Source organism: Dermacentor albipictus, chromosome 1 (genome assembly GCF_038994185.2).
Source record: "Dermacentor albipictus isolate Rhodes 1998 colony chromosome 1, USDA_Dalb.pri_finalv2, whole genome shotgun sequence".
Taxonomy (NCBI): domain Eukaryota; kingdom Metazoa; phylum Arthropoda; class Arachnida; order Ixodida; family Ixodidae; genus Dermacentor; species Dermacentor albipictus.
Window position 1 is genome coordinate 80,923,597 of NC_091821.1, and position 16,910 is coordinate 80,940,506.

Genomic DNA, 16,910 nt, shown 5'->3' on the forward strand with positions numbered 1-16,910 from the left:
TCTTCTACGTGGAACACGGTTCTGTGAGACGTGCTGAAGTGGTTTAAGTCGGCATGGCTGGACTTTCTGCTGGCTTTGAGGCGGACGGAGCACGCAGCGCGATGTGTGCGCGCGTGATGCAATCAGTATCGGAGATCAAATGTATATGTAAAAATTCCATTAACTAATCTGACCTTATTGCAGTATTCTCCTCTAGTTCAAGCTGCGGGTTAGGAGCAATTAAACATACGCGACCATCGTAACAGCGTAGGTACCGTTCTGCTACGGTAGTTGTGTTGTTATAATTTGAGAAGCGTTCAAACTGTTAGCTGTAGATGACGCTGCGTGATTACTTGGTTCGGCGGACGTGGTTTCCAGCCATGAATAAAATATTTTCCTTAGTAATAACCGCATACCTTACAGTGTGAATTGCACTTGTCCAGCAAAGCGACTGTTTACGAATTGCGCGAGCGTCCGAAGCGGTGGTAGATGCTTGATTACAGATATCGTTGCTCTATATAGCGCATGGTCCAAGCATGCGACATCAACGTTTAGAGATCTATAAACGTTGTGCGGCATGACCATGCGAGGTCTTACTGAGGCGTTATCCCGTTTTCTCTTTTTTTTTTCAGGAAAGAGGACGACAACCGATATTTTTTTCGGTTTTGTTCGTCCCTTTCTCTACGACACACTCACCCGTACTACGGAAATTTTGTCCTCACAAATAACTGTCGCGTTCTTTTTATGCGATCCCTCTCAGATATTACGGTTTTACAGGGCAAGAAAGGCAATGCCGAAGCACATAGCTTATATATGTATCATGCTGGTTCACCAACGGCAGTGATCGCTGTGTTGAGCAACGCCACCAGTCTCATACAGGAGGTTAGCGTAGACATGTCATAGCGATTTCAAGTTTACTAGACTTGAAATGCGTGAGAACGGTGCCGTTGTGTCAGAAATATTTGACAGCGCCTAGCTGGCGCTTACAGGTTTCGAGCTTACCTTTGGTTGGTCGTACATGTACGCGCTCTTATCCTTTAGTTCCTACGCCAAGCGATCACACAGTGAGCAGATTTTTCACTTCATGCTGTCAATACACAGATGCCGGTTCTCTTTGTTGAATTAAAACCGACACACCCAAAATAGCTTACAACACGTATGCGGCTGACGATGCGCCTCACATGTTTGCGCCCCCGAGAGATATTTCCGCATACTGTGGTTACCGACGCACCGAAAGGCTACACACTGGTTCCCCAACGACCTTTTAAGAACGGACATCGCGTGAATTTCTTAAAGTACGAGCTTTAACATCTCCAAATCGTTCCGCACCACGCGACAGCAATACTTTCAAGCAGCACCGCGCCGGATCACACAAGACAGGGAGGAGCAAAGGCTCGCCGCGCGCACTTCCCTCCTCGCCCCATGAAAAGGTTATAGTAGTAGCGTTTCCTTGCCTTCTGACGTCAATTTTCTTTCTACCGCCCTCCCCACTGTATTGGAACTGCGAGCGAAGAGTGGCAAGGCTGTTATTCACTCGTTCCGCAACTGCATCTTTTCTACCCATTCTATGCCTCTTAAGTGTCCTCCTCTGTGCCATTCTATCTTGCACGTTTGTTTCTAACGCGCAAGTGAGCGCTACAGTTTCTGTAGCGCTTCTGCGGGGAGTCACAGATAATTACAGCGGGTCACGGACGATTACAGCTGTCAAAAGGCTAATGTGACGATGCTCGAGAGGGCGTTGTGCACATGGGGCGCGATGGAAAGGTCTAAACGAGTTTCTCGCACCGCCTTCCTTCTCCACCACGCTCCTTTCGTGTATATACACGCTCTGGACGACCCCCTCATGCGATTAGCAAGACAGCAGCAGCAGGAGTGGAAAAGTCGAGGGAAGAGGCATAGAACGCTCGCCTTCATACCAGGATTTCACTGGCGCTTGTGCGGGGGATGTTCCCTCCGACGGAGGTTGGTCGTCGGTCAAAACGTCATTACCATTCTGGTATGTTTCCCGCGAGCTCGTATTCTTTAACCTATGAATGCGGCGGCGCTCAGTCGGGCGTCACCAAAACTTTCCCTCTTCCTTCGCTTCCTTCTCTCTAAGTTTCCGTTCGGACGCTTGCTTTCTCTGACTCGAATGCGGAGCGCCTTGCAATTCGACTCGGAGGACTGAATCGACCACCCTAATTCACAATTAAATTTGGTAACAAGAAGAATCGCGTCATCGTTGGATGGAACATGTGACAGGAGCTCCCCGCAAAGAAACTGCTTTGGGGGAATAAAGTTCCCATTTTTTATTTCATTTGAAAAAGGACAATTAATGAAAAGTCTTCAGATTCTGAAGAAGGCTAAACTTGGAGTCTAAAGCGACAGTGATATTGCGGAAACAGAAGAGGGTAAAAAAAAGGAAAAGCTACGCGTTGTGAAGACTGTGGAATGGCACTCCTTGTGATACTGGGTTTGATGTGGGCCGTACTATAGGGCCTTCCTTCATGAGTAAATGTGATTTTATACGCGACAGTCGGTTTCGTCACAAATCTCACAGGCCACATGAGTGCTTGGGACGTTCACCTTTTGCTTACTTTATTGGCGCTGAAAAATTCAACTTCAAGCAGGTGCAGTGAAGCCAACTTCATCTAGAATTAAACCAAATTTTTATTGGTATTCTACAAATAAAATTTATTTTCTGAGTGTATTTCGGGCGTTTGTTTAATTTGCCGATTCAATGAAGTGCTTTCAAATAAATGGGAATTTTGAAACGTTTTCTTTTTCAAAAAATGATTCGGTTGGTAAAGGGTTAAAGGTGTGTTAACTCAAGCAAATAATTCTAGCTGCAACACAGGACATTAGTTCTCTTGCGTCATTGATAATCTCAGCCACTAGAACAATATTCTATGGTTTCTCGCCTACTTACCGTCAAAAGTTGACGTCTTTGGTATAACACAACATTCAAGATGCACAACTAATCGAACGAAAATTAACTGGTAACCCAGAAAAAGAAAACCAAGATGAACCTTCCATAGAATTCACGAGCAAGGTAGCTTCACGCTCGTGTGGCCCATGAAACCGTATGCATCTTAGTCGAACAAGGATGATGGCCGTCATATGTGGCGCCTCGGGGAAATGCATGCAGCGGCAATACCTTCTTTCCTGTTTTGCTCAAGCCCCATCAACCGCTTAATCGCGATCCAATAATTAATCGAAATTTTGGAGAGTTAGAATTGCCCCGCTCAAGGGCACTAATGGTAATAAAATCAGCTCGCGCTTGTCACTTGGGTGCCGTAGTGATACATTTGGCCTGCTGAGGGGGGGGGGGGGTAGGGGTGAGCCCCTCCTCTCTGACTTTATGCACTGATCCACAGTGAAGTTCATGACGCAAGCGCTGGCTTCAGCATATGACTATCAAGTTGATCAGGGTGCTAAACGCATAGCTTGCGGCACCTTGTGTAAACCATCTGGGTAATGTTGTGTAGTAAAATATAGAGTAGTTACCGTACTTGGACGTAAATAAAGCGACCATGAATATCGCAAGGGACACCTCCGAAAAAGAAAAAAAATGCGTATTATGGAGATTACTATACCAACAGGAATTATTACTGTAAACACACAAAACAACGCAAGAAATCGGATGCACCCCCAAGGCTTTATTCATCGTTACTTCAAACTGCAGTCGCAAAATAAGGGGAAATGGCGAGTGCTGACGTAGTTATCCCATCGGCGAGAACGGCATCTTCGTCTGTGACATCCAACAACGTTATTGGACAAACGTCACTTGGGAAATTCCCGCGACGCACTTGAACACGACAGAAAACCTAGGCGGATTGCACGGTGTTGCGCCGCGCTATTTCGAACACCGTTCACTTGACGCGTCACACAGCAGCGCCTATCTTATCTTTCACATCAATTAGTGGGCACACAGCGATGAGTGTTCACACATCACACAAGCTTAGTTTGTCTATAGGGACCTTTTATAATTTAACCAAGCGAGGAATAGCGATTGGTGAAGTGTCCCGCCGATAGATTTTCTCAAAGCTTGCGGCATTAAGCCGACGCAGGAATAGTTTTATATATAATCTCCTTGGCGGCATGAATGCAAGGAGGCTATAAAATATTTCTGGAGAGGCAGTCCCAGCCGCTGCCAACAGGAGCCAGTGATGCCGCCGGCGGCCATGTAAAACTGTCTAATTACGTACGTTATCATAGTGCACGTAAACCACATAAAACCAATAACGTTTGGAGCATGCGCAGTGATGAAAACGATATTTTTTTTACGTACGTCATGCGTTTACGTTTCATTGCGAACGCTATTCTAAAGCTCTATTTTGTCACGCAAATTGCGCAGAGAAAAAAAAAAAGATCGACTTGATTCACTCAGTCTCTCTTGAATTCACGCTAAGAAAGGTTTCACTTTGTTGAACGAACATAGCCTGCTCTACATTGAGCGGTATACGGCGCGTGACTTTTACAACAAAGTGACCTGTATAACGAAGAATTTTGGAGGTCCCGAGAGCTTTATTGTAAAGGCGTTTGACTGTATATGCCCACGATAGTTCTTTGCGTGAGCACTGTATCCAGACACTGAACCCTGTTGCCAGCTCCAGCTCCTGTTACATTATGAGCCGATGGTGTAATTTTACTTGCAGAACTTTTACTTGCAGAACAGGCTGTGCTAGGGGAGAGAGAGGGCGAAAAGAAAGAGCAAAGGCAGGGAGGTACGCCAGACGAGCTTCTGGTTTGCTACCCTACACAGGGGGTAAGGGAAAGGGGAATAGAAAGAGGGAAGTAGCTGCGCTAGGCATTTAACAAGACAGTACCGAAAGAAAGCAAGACACACACACACACATGCAGACAAGCGATTGGCAAATATTTTGTAGTTTATTATTCTTTTATTCTCAGAAATGTACAAAAAAGAAGAGGGCGCACCGCTTCTATCTTCTCTTTTCTCTCACTTTTTATAATTTTTTTGTCGTTTTTTGTTGCCAGCAGGTGTATACACGAGCTGAGTGCTTTCATTACATAAATATATAGCATATAGGATAAGTCGGCGCTCCGCGCGTTTTCGTTTCACTTTTTTTTTATCTCTTAGGAATCTTCCAACTCTGACTCGCGTTTGCGCCGCTCCGCAGCTCCCGCCTGCTGCTTTTAGTTTGGTGGTTGTCCGCCTCTTCTCCTACCGAGCCAACCTTTCCGGTGACAACTGGAGTAAAACCACGACGACAAGTGGCCAGGCGAATCCATGGATGGTCTTGGTCGACTGCGGCCAATGCAAGTTGGTCGCTGACCACTCGCTGTCCTCTAGAGTGTCGATTTCGGCATGCAAAGGAAAAACGTTCCATACGGGCGAATTGATCATGGTGTGAGGACTCGCTCATTTCGGTTCGTGGCTCGATTCACTGGAAGACGTGAGGGAAGCAGGAGGATGGCGCCTTCGCAGGCAGAATCGCAGCCTCCCGGGCTTCCGTCTCGCATCTTCCTTGATTAGGGGTGGGGGGCGATGGTGAAGAATCTCGGTCGACCTGCCAGAGTCGGGTCCAGTACTTCTGGTACGGCGAGGCGGAGAGCTTCAGATGACCGGAACAGACCAGACGACGGAACCTGCGGCGGTCTCGGTGATCGGTCGTCGACGAGGCGGTTGTCGTCGGCGGGCAGCTGCGACGAGAACTGCGAAGAAGCGGCGGCGGCAGAGGCAGGCAGCGCAGCCGGTGGTTGTTCCCCGGCGGCTACGAGCTGGCGCCGTCCTGCGGCGCAGCATCGGCCGGTGCGGCGCTCTCGCCGCCGGCCGGAGCCGGCGCCGCCTCGGGCACCTCGGTGGCGGCTGTCTCAGCCTTGGCCTCGGCGTCGTTCTTCACCTCGCTGGTCTCGTTGCAGCACTCGGGCTTGCCTTCTGCGAGAGGGAAGAGAGAATGCCGTCAGGAGACGGGTATGCGAATATTGCTGTCACGCTCAGCCTAAATAGAAGCCTATCGCTGCTTACTATCGACACGTGGGGACACCGGCTTTTTGTTCACTCACCCGTTTACGACGCGAATTCCACCGCTGCGAAATCCCGCGAGCATCGTTGCTGTCCGTATTCTGCGCTGAGCATGCGAATGAGATGCCCTTAAAAGCGACTAAGTTGAGGCCTTTTTCCGAAAGTCCGCGAGTGGAGAGCTGGGCAGTAAGTTAAACGTGCGGTCCCGTTACCACCCGCAAATCATTGTGGTTTATGAAAGTATACGCGCGAGCCCTTTGATCGATCGCAAGTTCTATTGTGCGAGTGTTTGGCGCACTCGCCAAGCATATTCGCAATGTCCGCAGCTGCCTATGGAAGCGACTCCGTGCACCGAAAGCAAACAACCTCCCTTCCATGGACGTGGCTTGTAGTATACTCGTTAACGCGACTGCAGGCGGGAACACCGCGCTCGCGTACTATCAGTCGTCCTTGTCGTGCGAAAACCGGAGTACCTTGGCGGCTGCAAGGCAGATGCGGCGCGGAGTTGCCTACGGAGGGTCTCGCTATGCTGCACACACTCGCCCTGCGGAGTTCAGTCTTGCAATGCTGTACCGGCAGTGACTTAGTTACGCGGGGAAGGTTATTCGCGTGAATGGCTACGACTACGGCGCGGTTCGCGGGCCGTGAGAAATGCAAAATGGAGGGATGGATTTTTTAACTTATCTGCAAGCAGATTGAACGCGAAAGCCAGGAAAAAGGGCGTAGGATTTGTGCTTATTAGCCTCGAGCCGTAAATGTCAGCAGCGCAAGAGGAATAATTATCTGAGCTATCCCTGCACACGTGAGAACGTTCTGGACGTTGCGTGTTATTGTAGATAGGGTTGAAACAGCTATAGACGGGACTATGTCCTACATAAAATAACCAAGTAATATTTTTTTTCGTCGTCCGGCCGCTGGTTGGTTCATAACATTGTTTTATTGAACGTAGAACCTGTGTACCAGGTTTGCATAAGAAAAATGAGTAGATTTCGTCAGATTGTAAGTGCAGTGCCTAAAGCTCGGATGCACAGTACTGCGACCTTTCGTTTTCCCGAAGAGATATCTAGAGAGACAATAAAAGAAAGAAAAAAGTTTATAAAAGCAATCTATAACTGTAGGTGGCGCGCCGTCAAACGTCGGCTGGGCCGCTGTGACTCGTGCCTTTAGCGGTAATGCAAAATAATTTTTGCGCTGTCGGAGCTGCACAAAATTCAATTCCTGCAATGTATGCCGCAGAGCCCTCAGCGGCGTCACGGGGCGACGTACTCGAAGTGCGGAGCAGGGACTCCAGGTTAGCGACCACAGATATTCTACATATTTGCGCGAAGCTTCAACTCGCTCGCAGCAGGCGCACGTGACCGTGACGGCGCGGCTTTGTCCTAGGCCTCCCCGAGCAGCATCTCGAGCGGTGGAAGTCGAAGCGCGTTGAGAGTCATTGGCGCCAGGAAGCTCGACAGAATAGAACTTAGAGGAGGGAACAAGGAGGAGAAGGGGTTGACGACCTTTTTTCTCCCTTTCTTTTCACCGTCAGCGACGTTGCGTGCGCCGTGGAATGAAGGATCACGTCCTCACCCGCCCGGCGTCGTCATCTCCCGTCGTGCGAAGCCGGAGACGGTCGCGGAACGATTAGCGCCTCCGCCGGCGGCCTCGCGTTGCCCAAAGTCATCTGGCCCAAAGGACCGCCGCCGTCGTGTGGAGGGGCGCGACGCGCTGCAAAGCGTCTGGAGACGCAGACGAGACCGAATCGTCCACGGCGGCTTCCCCCTCCCCCCTCTTCCATTGAGTCTTTCCGCGCCATTTGCAGGTGGAACCGGGACAGGCAAGGACCCTTTGTGCTCGCAGAGCGTTCACTGTGACGGATCGCCGCCGACCACAGTTGACTAACTTTCGGCCTCCTATTTCGGCTCTGCATGCCGCCACGAGGACGTCTGGCACCGCTCTCTCCCTCAGCTGCGCCTGTAAGCCTCTGTGAGAGCATGGTTTCATGGCCCGTCCGTTGGACATTGCTCTGTGCCTCTTATTTTTCGTCGCCCTCTCCTTTGCTGAGACGGCAATTTTCTTCTTCACCGAGAGGAGGGGACGAAAGGGGAGGGAGAGAAGTGGGTGTTCGTTGACCGTCTGGATGCCTGCATCCGAAGGCAACATTGCGTCTCGCGCAAAGAAGGCCGTTCCCACGTCCGCTTGCGCGCTGCCCTGAAGTCGGTGTGAATGCCACGACCCTCGGAGTTTTTGACCGAGAGATCGCCATCGTAATGATTGCGCAGGCGCGGCTTTCGATCTTGTGCTCTGGCTGACTAGACTGCGACCCTGGGACTTACTCAGTCTCGTAATGGCCTCGAAGTGCCGCAAGTAGAAATACGCAGATAAGGCAGCACAGAGGTATGCTGCATGAGCCTGCGCAAATTTTCTCCCGTTTCTACTAAAGTGAAAATGTCTTTTTATGCAGCCACAGGCATACAGATTTTGAGCAACACCGCCTTGGCGAAGGTTATTGGTTCAGGTTCAATAAGAGCTAAAACAGCGCATCTACGTAGAAATGTGCGTTTTCTTCGCGCTCATTTAGTCGCGGAGTTTCAGCTTAGGTAGATGCCAAGTAAAATAATTACTGGTAGGGGAGATCCTCCTAGCTTGCAGCCTTAGGGGGATTTGTGCGTCGTCGTTCAAAGGTCATCAGGAGTTCAGTGTGCGTTCACACTGCTCAATTGATTTCATCGTGAAATACGAGTAGCAAAAAGGCTGCAGAAAAGGGCAGCTGCGACAGAGATACTTCAAAAGGCACGGGCATTGAAGAGGTCCCGGTAGATTATAAACAGCCGTCCTAAAATGTCATAAACGGTCGTTGCTTATGTGCAATATATATATATATATATATATATATATATATATATATATATATATATATATATATATATATATATATATATATATATATATATATATATATATTAGATAGCAAAGTTCTGTGTAAACTGAAGCAAGGAAAGGTGGAGGTACATACATTTATATGTACTTGTAGGGCGTTAAACGAGAAGGTCCGCCGCCTTCGCTCATTTGAGAGCCGAAAGAGAGCTTACTTAGCGTGACTCCCTTATTTTCCACATACCGCCATAAATACGTGGAGGAACAGCCAAATTACAACGCTTTGCTCTCGCCCTCTCTCTCAACGACGGCGAGTGCAGCCAATACCAGCTGTGCAACCGATCTAACAGCTCGCTGCGCCTGCGCACCTCGTTGGCGCCGCTGGGCGCGGCTCGCCTGCTGCACTGCTGCCTCCTGGAATGCCGCCGGCGCCGCCTGCAATTTCCGTCCGCACGACGGCGCAATTTCGGCCGACCGGAGGAATGCTGGCGCTACACTGCGAGCCGTCGAGGCGTTTCCCGCCGCGCTTTTGCTGAACAGCGCGGAGAAGAGCGCACTGCACAATTTCGCTTTTCATGAAGGATACCTGCTGGATCAGGCAGCTGTTTGATCTGTATCGGTCACCGTGATAACAGGCTTAATAAGTACTCTTAGAAATGGGGGATCCAGTGTCAGGGGGCATTATGGGCCGGGCGTTCAAAACAACGCAAAACGCCCGAAAACGGGGTTTTCGTATTTGGGCACGCAAAGCCGCCTGGGGGCGCTATTTCCAAGACAACGGCGCAAATACGAAAATGCGGCGGCGAAGCTACCTTGGAGTTCCTGCAGCAGCTCATCGTGACGTCATGAATTACTGACGGCGTCTGCTCGCGGGACTGATTGATTATAGATAGCCAAAGACTGGGCGAGTTTCAAGAACCTTTAGAGATCCACACGGCCCAAATACGACAAAATACTGTGAAATACATGGCTCTGGAGTGTCAGCGTATGCGTAAGGAGGTTTGGCACTCACTTTCTATCCTAGTAATTAACCTCTTATCACGAGATTAACTGAAATAATGATTCGATAGCATACTTTCAGTCTAACGTGATTTAGTGTTTTCTGCGGTGTCTTCAGGGATACACTTCTATGCCCGCGTTTTGATAACACTTGTGCTGCGAACGAAGGAACTAAACCTATGCGCTGAAGCTGGAAGGAGCTGTATCTTTTTTTTTATCTTTGTTAGTTTTCAATTAACAATGTTCTCCGTTTTAATACCTACAGCTCATGTTTTCCTCTGTTAGCACTTTGACATTTTGGTTGTATCTTGTCTAGAGTATGACATTTATGCTTGACATTTGTAATAAAAGAAAATCGCGAATTTAAAGAGCTTCCCTTTGCGTTCGCACTTCATTTTCTTTCACAATTTTCTTTTCTTTCTTTTTTATTTTTCTCGGTGCAAAAGGAACACGCGCACTTTCAAAACCCTGTTATAGTTCGCGTCACACGTGCTTAATTGCTTTTCGCATTAGTTTAATCTTTTTCGTCGCATTTCTAAAAATTCATTTTGCATAACTTTTCAAAAAAGAGTTCCTTTGTCTGTTTTTGTCTCTCTCTATCTCTACTCCGATTATCTACAATAACCTCACACCGTCTATTTTTTCTCGTGGTTTATTCAACAACGAGTCGCTCATAGAACGCAATCAGATGCGCTTGAAAATCGCAATGATAGTAAAAGCATTAACTGTAATTAACGTAGAAGAATCACTACCACTGTCACGTGGCACGCAATGAGGCGTTGGCCACGCTTTTGATCACAACGTAGCGTGCGGGTCGTGGAGCGCGGTTCAATAGGTGAACGGCTTTCGCATCAGTGAATACTGCGGCGCTGTCTCTTCTCTCCCCTGCACGGCGGAGACGGGGCGGCCTCGGCCACCGCCTTGTCTACAGTAGGCGGCGTCGGTTTGCCGCGGCCTGTGACTTCGCTGGCGTGGCAGGCGGCCGGAGGGGCGATTGCTCCGCAGGCATCCCACGCAGGGAAGGGACCGCGCGGAGTGGCGATTCTTCCCTCGCACATGGCTGTTACACTAGGCGGCAGCCGGAAGAGGAGGCTGGGCGGCGTCTGGGTGGCGGCCGCTCAGAAAGCGGCGCCGCTGTCGGGTTATAGCGAAACGAGGCCGAGATGCGGCAGCGCGCCTCTCTCTCCCGAGGAGGAGGAGGGGATGCACGGTGCGTCACCGTCCCGAGGCGGAAATGCCGCGCAACTGCAGAGGAGGAGTGAAAGGTGATGGGGGAGAGGCGCCTGCAGAGCGGGTATTTCATGGTATTTCTTGCGAGATGCAGGGACCAGCGTAGCGTGTCCAGGCGTCCTTGTAAGTATTAACGGCGAGGGAGAGAGAAGGCAGCGGGCAGAGCCGCCCCACCATTAGCGGCGGCGACGGATGCGAGGCGTCTGGCGTCCCATGCCGTATCTCCTCGCCCCTTTATTCACATGTCACGCGGCGCGCCGGCGGAACGCGGGAAACGCGCAAGGGTCACATCAGCGCGAGCGCGGCGAACTTTCCCGCGCGCGCGGCGCAAGTTTCTGCTGCAGGCACCAACTTCGGCGGCGGGGGCCCCACCTGGCCATCTGCATTTGCAAGTCAACGATCTCTGGTACGGAAAAATACCACCGCCGTGACATGGCGGAAGACCCCTGTGGGAGCCAGCAGCCGTTACGGAGAGAGAGTGATGTTCTCTTCAGACCACTATACCGTGCTTTCGAGTCTGACTGAGGACGCGTATTCGAAAGTAATTTTTTTTTTTTAGTAAAACGGCTGCAATGTTTAGTTGCGAGACCGCCTAATGTGGTAAACACCCAATAAGGTTTAAAAAAAAAGCCTCTTCTGTACGCGTCTAGGACAAAATTATTTCTCGTCTTCAGCCATTTATATAGAATGGTGCAGCACTGCAAAATAACACTGTCACGGCCGGCATAGCACTACCCCGGTGACAATGCAATGATATTCGGGACATAGTTGTGTTTTTCTAACATATAGTGAATTCCATTAGCTCTATGTTTTGACTGTCACGCGGTACATCATATTTTAGCTCTGTGGAGCTCCGCCGACCAGACATCTGGCTAAACCGATATTCTGCAGTGGGCAGGTCGTTCCTCAGTTCATTTATTCCTCAACCTAAACAATAAAAACCACCGCAGACTTAAGCCGGGCTATTGCATTGATTTACTTAGCGTTACTGCTTCGTTTCACCCCCTCTCAACCAATGGCTACGGCCCTTCCTTTTGTTCCTGTATTCGGTGACACGAAAAAAGACGGCTTCACCACTAAATGAGTTGTTATGCGGCAAAGCGCGCTTCAAAAAAAACCGTCATTTTTATTATTATTACGTGCCCTCTCGATCTATCGAGTTGCCTCACACACGCATGCTTGCGTAGATGTGGAGAACTTTCGAGGTAAGTTGGCCGCCATGGCCAGAATTATAAACTACGAGCAACTCTTTTAATTCCAATAAGTTATAGTATCCTTCGTTCGCGTTAACTACGCATTTGTGTTCTGAGGAGTGTTCATCATACATAAAGCCGTAATTTGCAGTTCCAGTTAGCTATTAGGGATTCATTTTAATGCCATATGAGCAGCTGTCACAGGCCAACACGGTGTTATCTTCGACTGATTGTAAACGGTAGTCGCGTATCCTGTTAACACCACTAGTAGAATACATTGCGCTTGAAGCGATATTGTACTGGCAGGCAGACAGGCAATGAACTTTGTTCAGGTCCTGAGGAGCAATTCCGAAACCCCCTTAGGAGGGAGGAGCCGCTGCGGGCCGCTCCCACGTCGGGACGGGCAGGTCGTGCCTGACCGCCGCGCCGCGATATTGTACTGGGCTGGTGTGTCTTTATCGATATTTACCCGAGGCACGTGTGATTCCCGAGAAATTCGCATTGACAGCGCGTACAATAGCACCATTAAATTATACAAGGGGGCACAATAAGTTTGAGCTGTGGTAGTTTAGTCTGTATGCTTTAGTTTTAGCGACAATTCTGGAATGTCTTCTGAAGTTACGTAAAACTGCAGCGTCAAAACAGAACTACGGAACAGCGTCTCGTTAGCATAACCTGATTTCCTAGTGGGTACGCTTGTATCACGCGCTTCTCTGCTAAATGAGATATGATTGGTTAAGCGGCACGAAAAGACAGATAGATTAAAGTCGACGACATTTCACAGCGCACATGTATTTTTTTTAAAGCCCTCTGGCTTTTCTCGTTTTCTTCTTGTTCTTCCTTTTTTTTCAACGTGGGTTAGGCGGTAATGATAAATCGTACAGCGAAAGGGAGTGGTAGGGCCTCCTTCCATACCGCGAAGGCAGTTTTCCTTTTTTTGTACTTTTTTTCTAAATAGTGATAATACTAACAACATGCTGTGGAAGGCTTACTTTCAAAGGGGTGTAACCTTATTTTTCGCGTTCAGTTTTACGTTTAACTACGCAGTTTGCGGCACTTCAATTTATCGTGCTATAGCGGCTGAATGCTCTGCGATTGATCAGCGCGGCAGCTAGACCACGATGTAAAACTACTGCACCTGTAAGCCGTATTTTGGACTTGTCCACAACTAAAAAAAAAGAAATAAAGAAGAAAAAATAAAGAAATGAACCGAGTTTCTCGCGTCGGCTTTCATGTATGCCACGCTCCTTCCATGTATATACACACTCTGAACCACCCCACAACGCGGTGTGCAAGACAGCCACAGCAGCAGCAGCAGTAGAAAAGTCGAAGAGCTAAAGAAAGAGCCACATTAAAAAGCCATGCGCAGCGGTCACCTTTTACTTCGGGATATATAATGTTTGTATCACGAGGAGTAACTGCTCGGCCATTCAGGTACTCCTTCATGATGAAACAAGCGCACCGAGGTTACTCCTTTAAATACAGAGCTGCGAGTCGTACTTCCTCTCTGAATGGAGTAAAGGTAGAGCCAGCATGACTGCATCATTAACGAATGAACTGCTTATCCCTAGTTATCGAGCTCTAGTTCTCAAGATGTCCTTCCGCGAATCGATAACAGACTGCTGGATTGCCTAAAAGCGGCATGCAACTTGCGGTAGGTTTAAAGAAGGTGGAACAGCGAGTTAGCCTACAACAGAACTGTCCCGGTACAAAGTGGCGACGATAAGCACGCTTTGTACACGAGGCAGTGAAAAACGCAGTGCGAGCTGAGGCGATTGTCGATGGCACGTACCGCAGCAGACGTCTCCGGAGCTGGACATGTTCGCTGTTGATGGGGCGGGGTCCGAAAGTCCCAAGAGAAGAGCGATCTCGATCGGAGGATGAGACACTTGCACGCAGAGAAGCGTGATTCGACCGAGCTGTGGAGGTTCGCTCGTTTTTATAACGCTCGGCAAGTGCGTAAACGGAGAGGAGGAGGGAGCTGTGGAGAGCGCGAAGACGATCACGTGCGTCAAGGTCACGTGGGGTTTGTCACATGCTTTACGTCATGGCGCGTACGTGGTCACGTGAGGAACGAGCCTCCGCGGCGGCGGTGACGGCGGCCTTTCCGGTCTCGGAATGCGGGCGCGATGGCGTGTCACGTTTTGATTCACGAACGGCGGAGAGGAGGCACCGACGCGTCGGAGAAGTGGGAAAAAAGTATATGACTAAAAACGTGTTGCGTGTCTGCGTGTGCGTGCGTTGGGCAGCGTGTCTGTGTGAGTGTTTGCGCGTGTGTATAGTATACGCAAAAGAAGAGAGCGCGTTCGCTGCGGAGCGAAGAGAAACGCGGGGGGAGAGAGAGAGAGAGAAAAAAAAGGCGAATGCCCAGCGGACTGGTAGTGGTGTTGGAAAACGGCGGTGGCGTCGGAGGGTGGCGACGATAGCGGGTGAGCACCGAATAAGGAACGAATAAACAGCAAGCTCGGCCGTAGCGTAATCAGCCAGACAAGCAATGCAGCAACGTGAAAGAGAAGACGCGCGAAAGCCGTGGCGGCGGCGTCCTGAATAGGGCAGTCTCCTTCAGAGCCAACCTTCTGCACAAGCGGCCGCCATCTTAGCACCATTTCGGTTCGTCCGCTTCTGCAGAGTGGCGCACGTCATCGCGCTCTTCTGCTGCTGCTGCCGCGCACGTTCTCACGACGGTGGCGTGGAGGCCGCCCATCGTCTGCCCACCTGGGCACCCCTAATTCTTCTTCCTCTTCTTTTCGTTCGCGCAAGAAACTGGCCGCCGCTTTTGCCATTTTTTTTTCACTTTGTATTCTCTTTTTCTTTTCTCTCTATTTAGCGCCAACCGCTTTCCTCGCTTTCCGCTCAGGGCAGCAGCGGCTCTTTTCATCGAAGAAGGCCCGATAATTTACGCCCAGCAAAAGAGAGTCAAAGGAGATGAAGGATAGATCGCGCGGTAGCAAGGCGGGAACTTCGGCGGATTGGTGCGTAGGTTGTCTGGCTGGCATCTTTCTATGCTTATTCCAGCCCCAGCATCAGCTCCTGTACAGCGCAGGGTGGCTGGGGGGACCCGCCGATTCATCTTTCTAGATAAGGGATTGATGATCAACCGATTATAGACAGCCGTTTTGAAGGTGTTCACGACCCCAGCGCCGAATCAGCTAGCCCGCAGATAAGGAACGCCGCTGGACGGGCTTAGTACACGGAGCGACTCGATTCATGCGTCCGAAACGCACGCTAACCTTCATTTTTTTAAAATTCCTTTTGTTTCTCCCACTGTACATTGGGTCTTCCATCCCCTTGCCCGCATTTAGTTTCTCCTGATTGAGTTCGTTTCCGAGGGGATAGGGTAAAGGGTAGGGGGGGGGGGGGGGGTGTAGCGCAATTTAAGCACGGTGGGGTGCACCCTGATCGACGCCTTGAAACATCGGCGTGCGCCCGTTGACTGAGGCGCACGATCCTTGACCCATGTCTCAAAGGAGAAGTGTGCCACATCGGCCGCAGCCGCCGCATAGCAGGCACAGTGTGTGTTTGTTTGCGCGGCTTGCGAGGCGCTATTACAGAAAAAGAAAACGAGACAAGAAAGAAATACGCGCTCTCTTTTCTCTCTCGTTCTCTATCTCTCTTTGTCCGCCGCTTTGAAGGTACAGAGAGGCAATGTCTGTGAAGTATCCGCGCGTCGATCTTTGATCGCGCAATCGTTACCGCCGCGTCAAACTTGTCAGCTGACCCTTCAACCAGTTCATTTAGCTGCGCAGGGTAAGCGCGAAAGCGGTCGTATCGGGAGAGAGAGAGAGAGATAGCAACGCGGCGGAGACTAGGCCATAAGGCTGCCGCCGTGATGGGCCTTTACTGAGGCCCATCAAGCTCGAAAGAAGGGAGAAGGCTGAAGTTGGTACGAGCCGTGCCGTCAGAGCAAAAAGAAAAGAAAAAGAAGGAGAGAGAGCAGGGCTTTACGAATCTTGCGAAATCGACTCGCCCCACTCCGCGCTTCGCGTCAGAAACGGCGAAGCCGTTCCACTAACTTCACCGAGAAAGTTGTATATATATCAACGAAGGGACGACACAGCCGCCTGCTATCGGTCTCGTTGCTGAGATGGCGCGACACGTTTATGCTGGCCGTGATTATCGTGTAGGCCGATTGGTTTTCAGGTCTCAAAGCTGTTCCCGATCTATCACGGACCACTTAACGTAAATTTGATAATTTAAAACTCTACAAAGTTCAGCGCACCGTAATGTAACGGCCTGGAACCGAGCCCACGACGTTGGGTTCAGCTGAACGCCACAGTCGCTGAGGCATAGTTGCTATCTATAGCGTTCACGCTGCGCCAGTAAAATGACATCAGCAGCGTTGGTAGGCTGTGAAAGGTTTTGCGGACTAATTACACGTACACTGAGCGGCTGCTAATCTCACTGAGTGTAGTCAAGTTGTGCCGGTTCTTAGTGTATAAATAATAGATGCAGGTATGTCATCACGGCTTGTATACATTTGAGTACATATACATGACGAAGAGTTGAGCTTGTTAGTCAACATTCCTTAGGTTTTAAACAGTGCTAAAACAACACAACACGAACTTGTCTCCTGTTTATGTGTTCCTTTCTTGATATGTCCTTTCTTCTAGAGAGAGAGAGTGAGAGAGAAAGGCAAAGGAATGACAGGGAGGTTAACCAGAGATTATCTGCGGTTGGCTACCCTG

At 49.8% G+C, this 16,910-nt stretch overlaps 1 long non-coding RNA gene across 1 annotated transcript; it reads right to left on the reverse strand.

The window, feature by feature from the left end:
* Nucleotides 1–4,829: 4,829 nt before the first annotated feature.
* LOC135907435 (uncharacterized) lies at nt 4,830–14,325 on the reverse strand. The gene is made up of 2 exons (XR_010566001.1): nt 14,018–14,325; nt 4,830–5,857 (listed from the first exon to the last, which is right to left on the reverse strand). It is a non-coding gene; the product is annotated as an uncharacterized lncRNA (long non-coding RNA).
* Nucleotides 14,326–16,910: the final 2,585 nt, after the last annotated feature.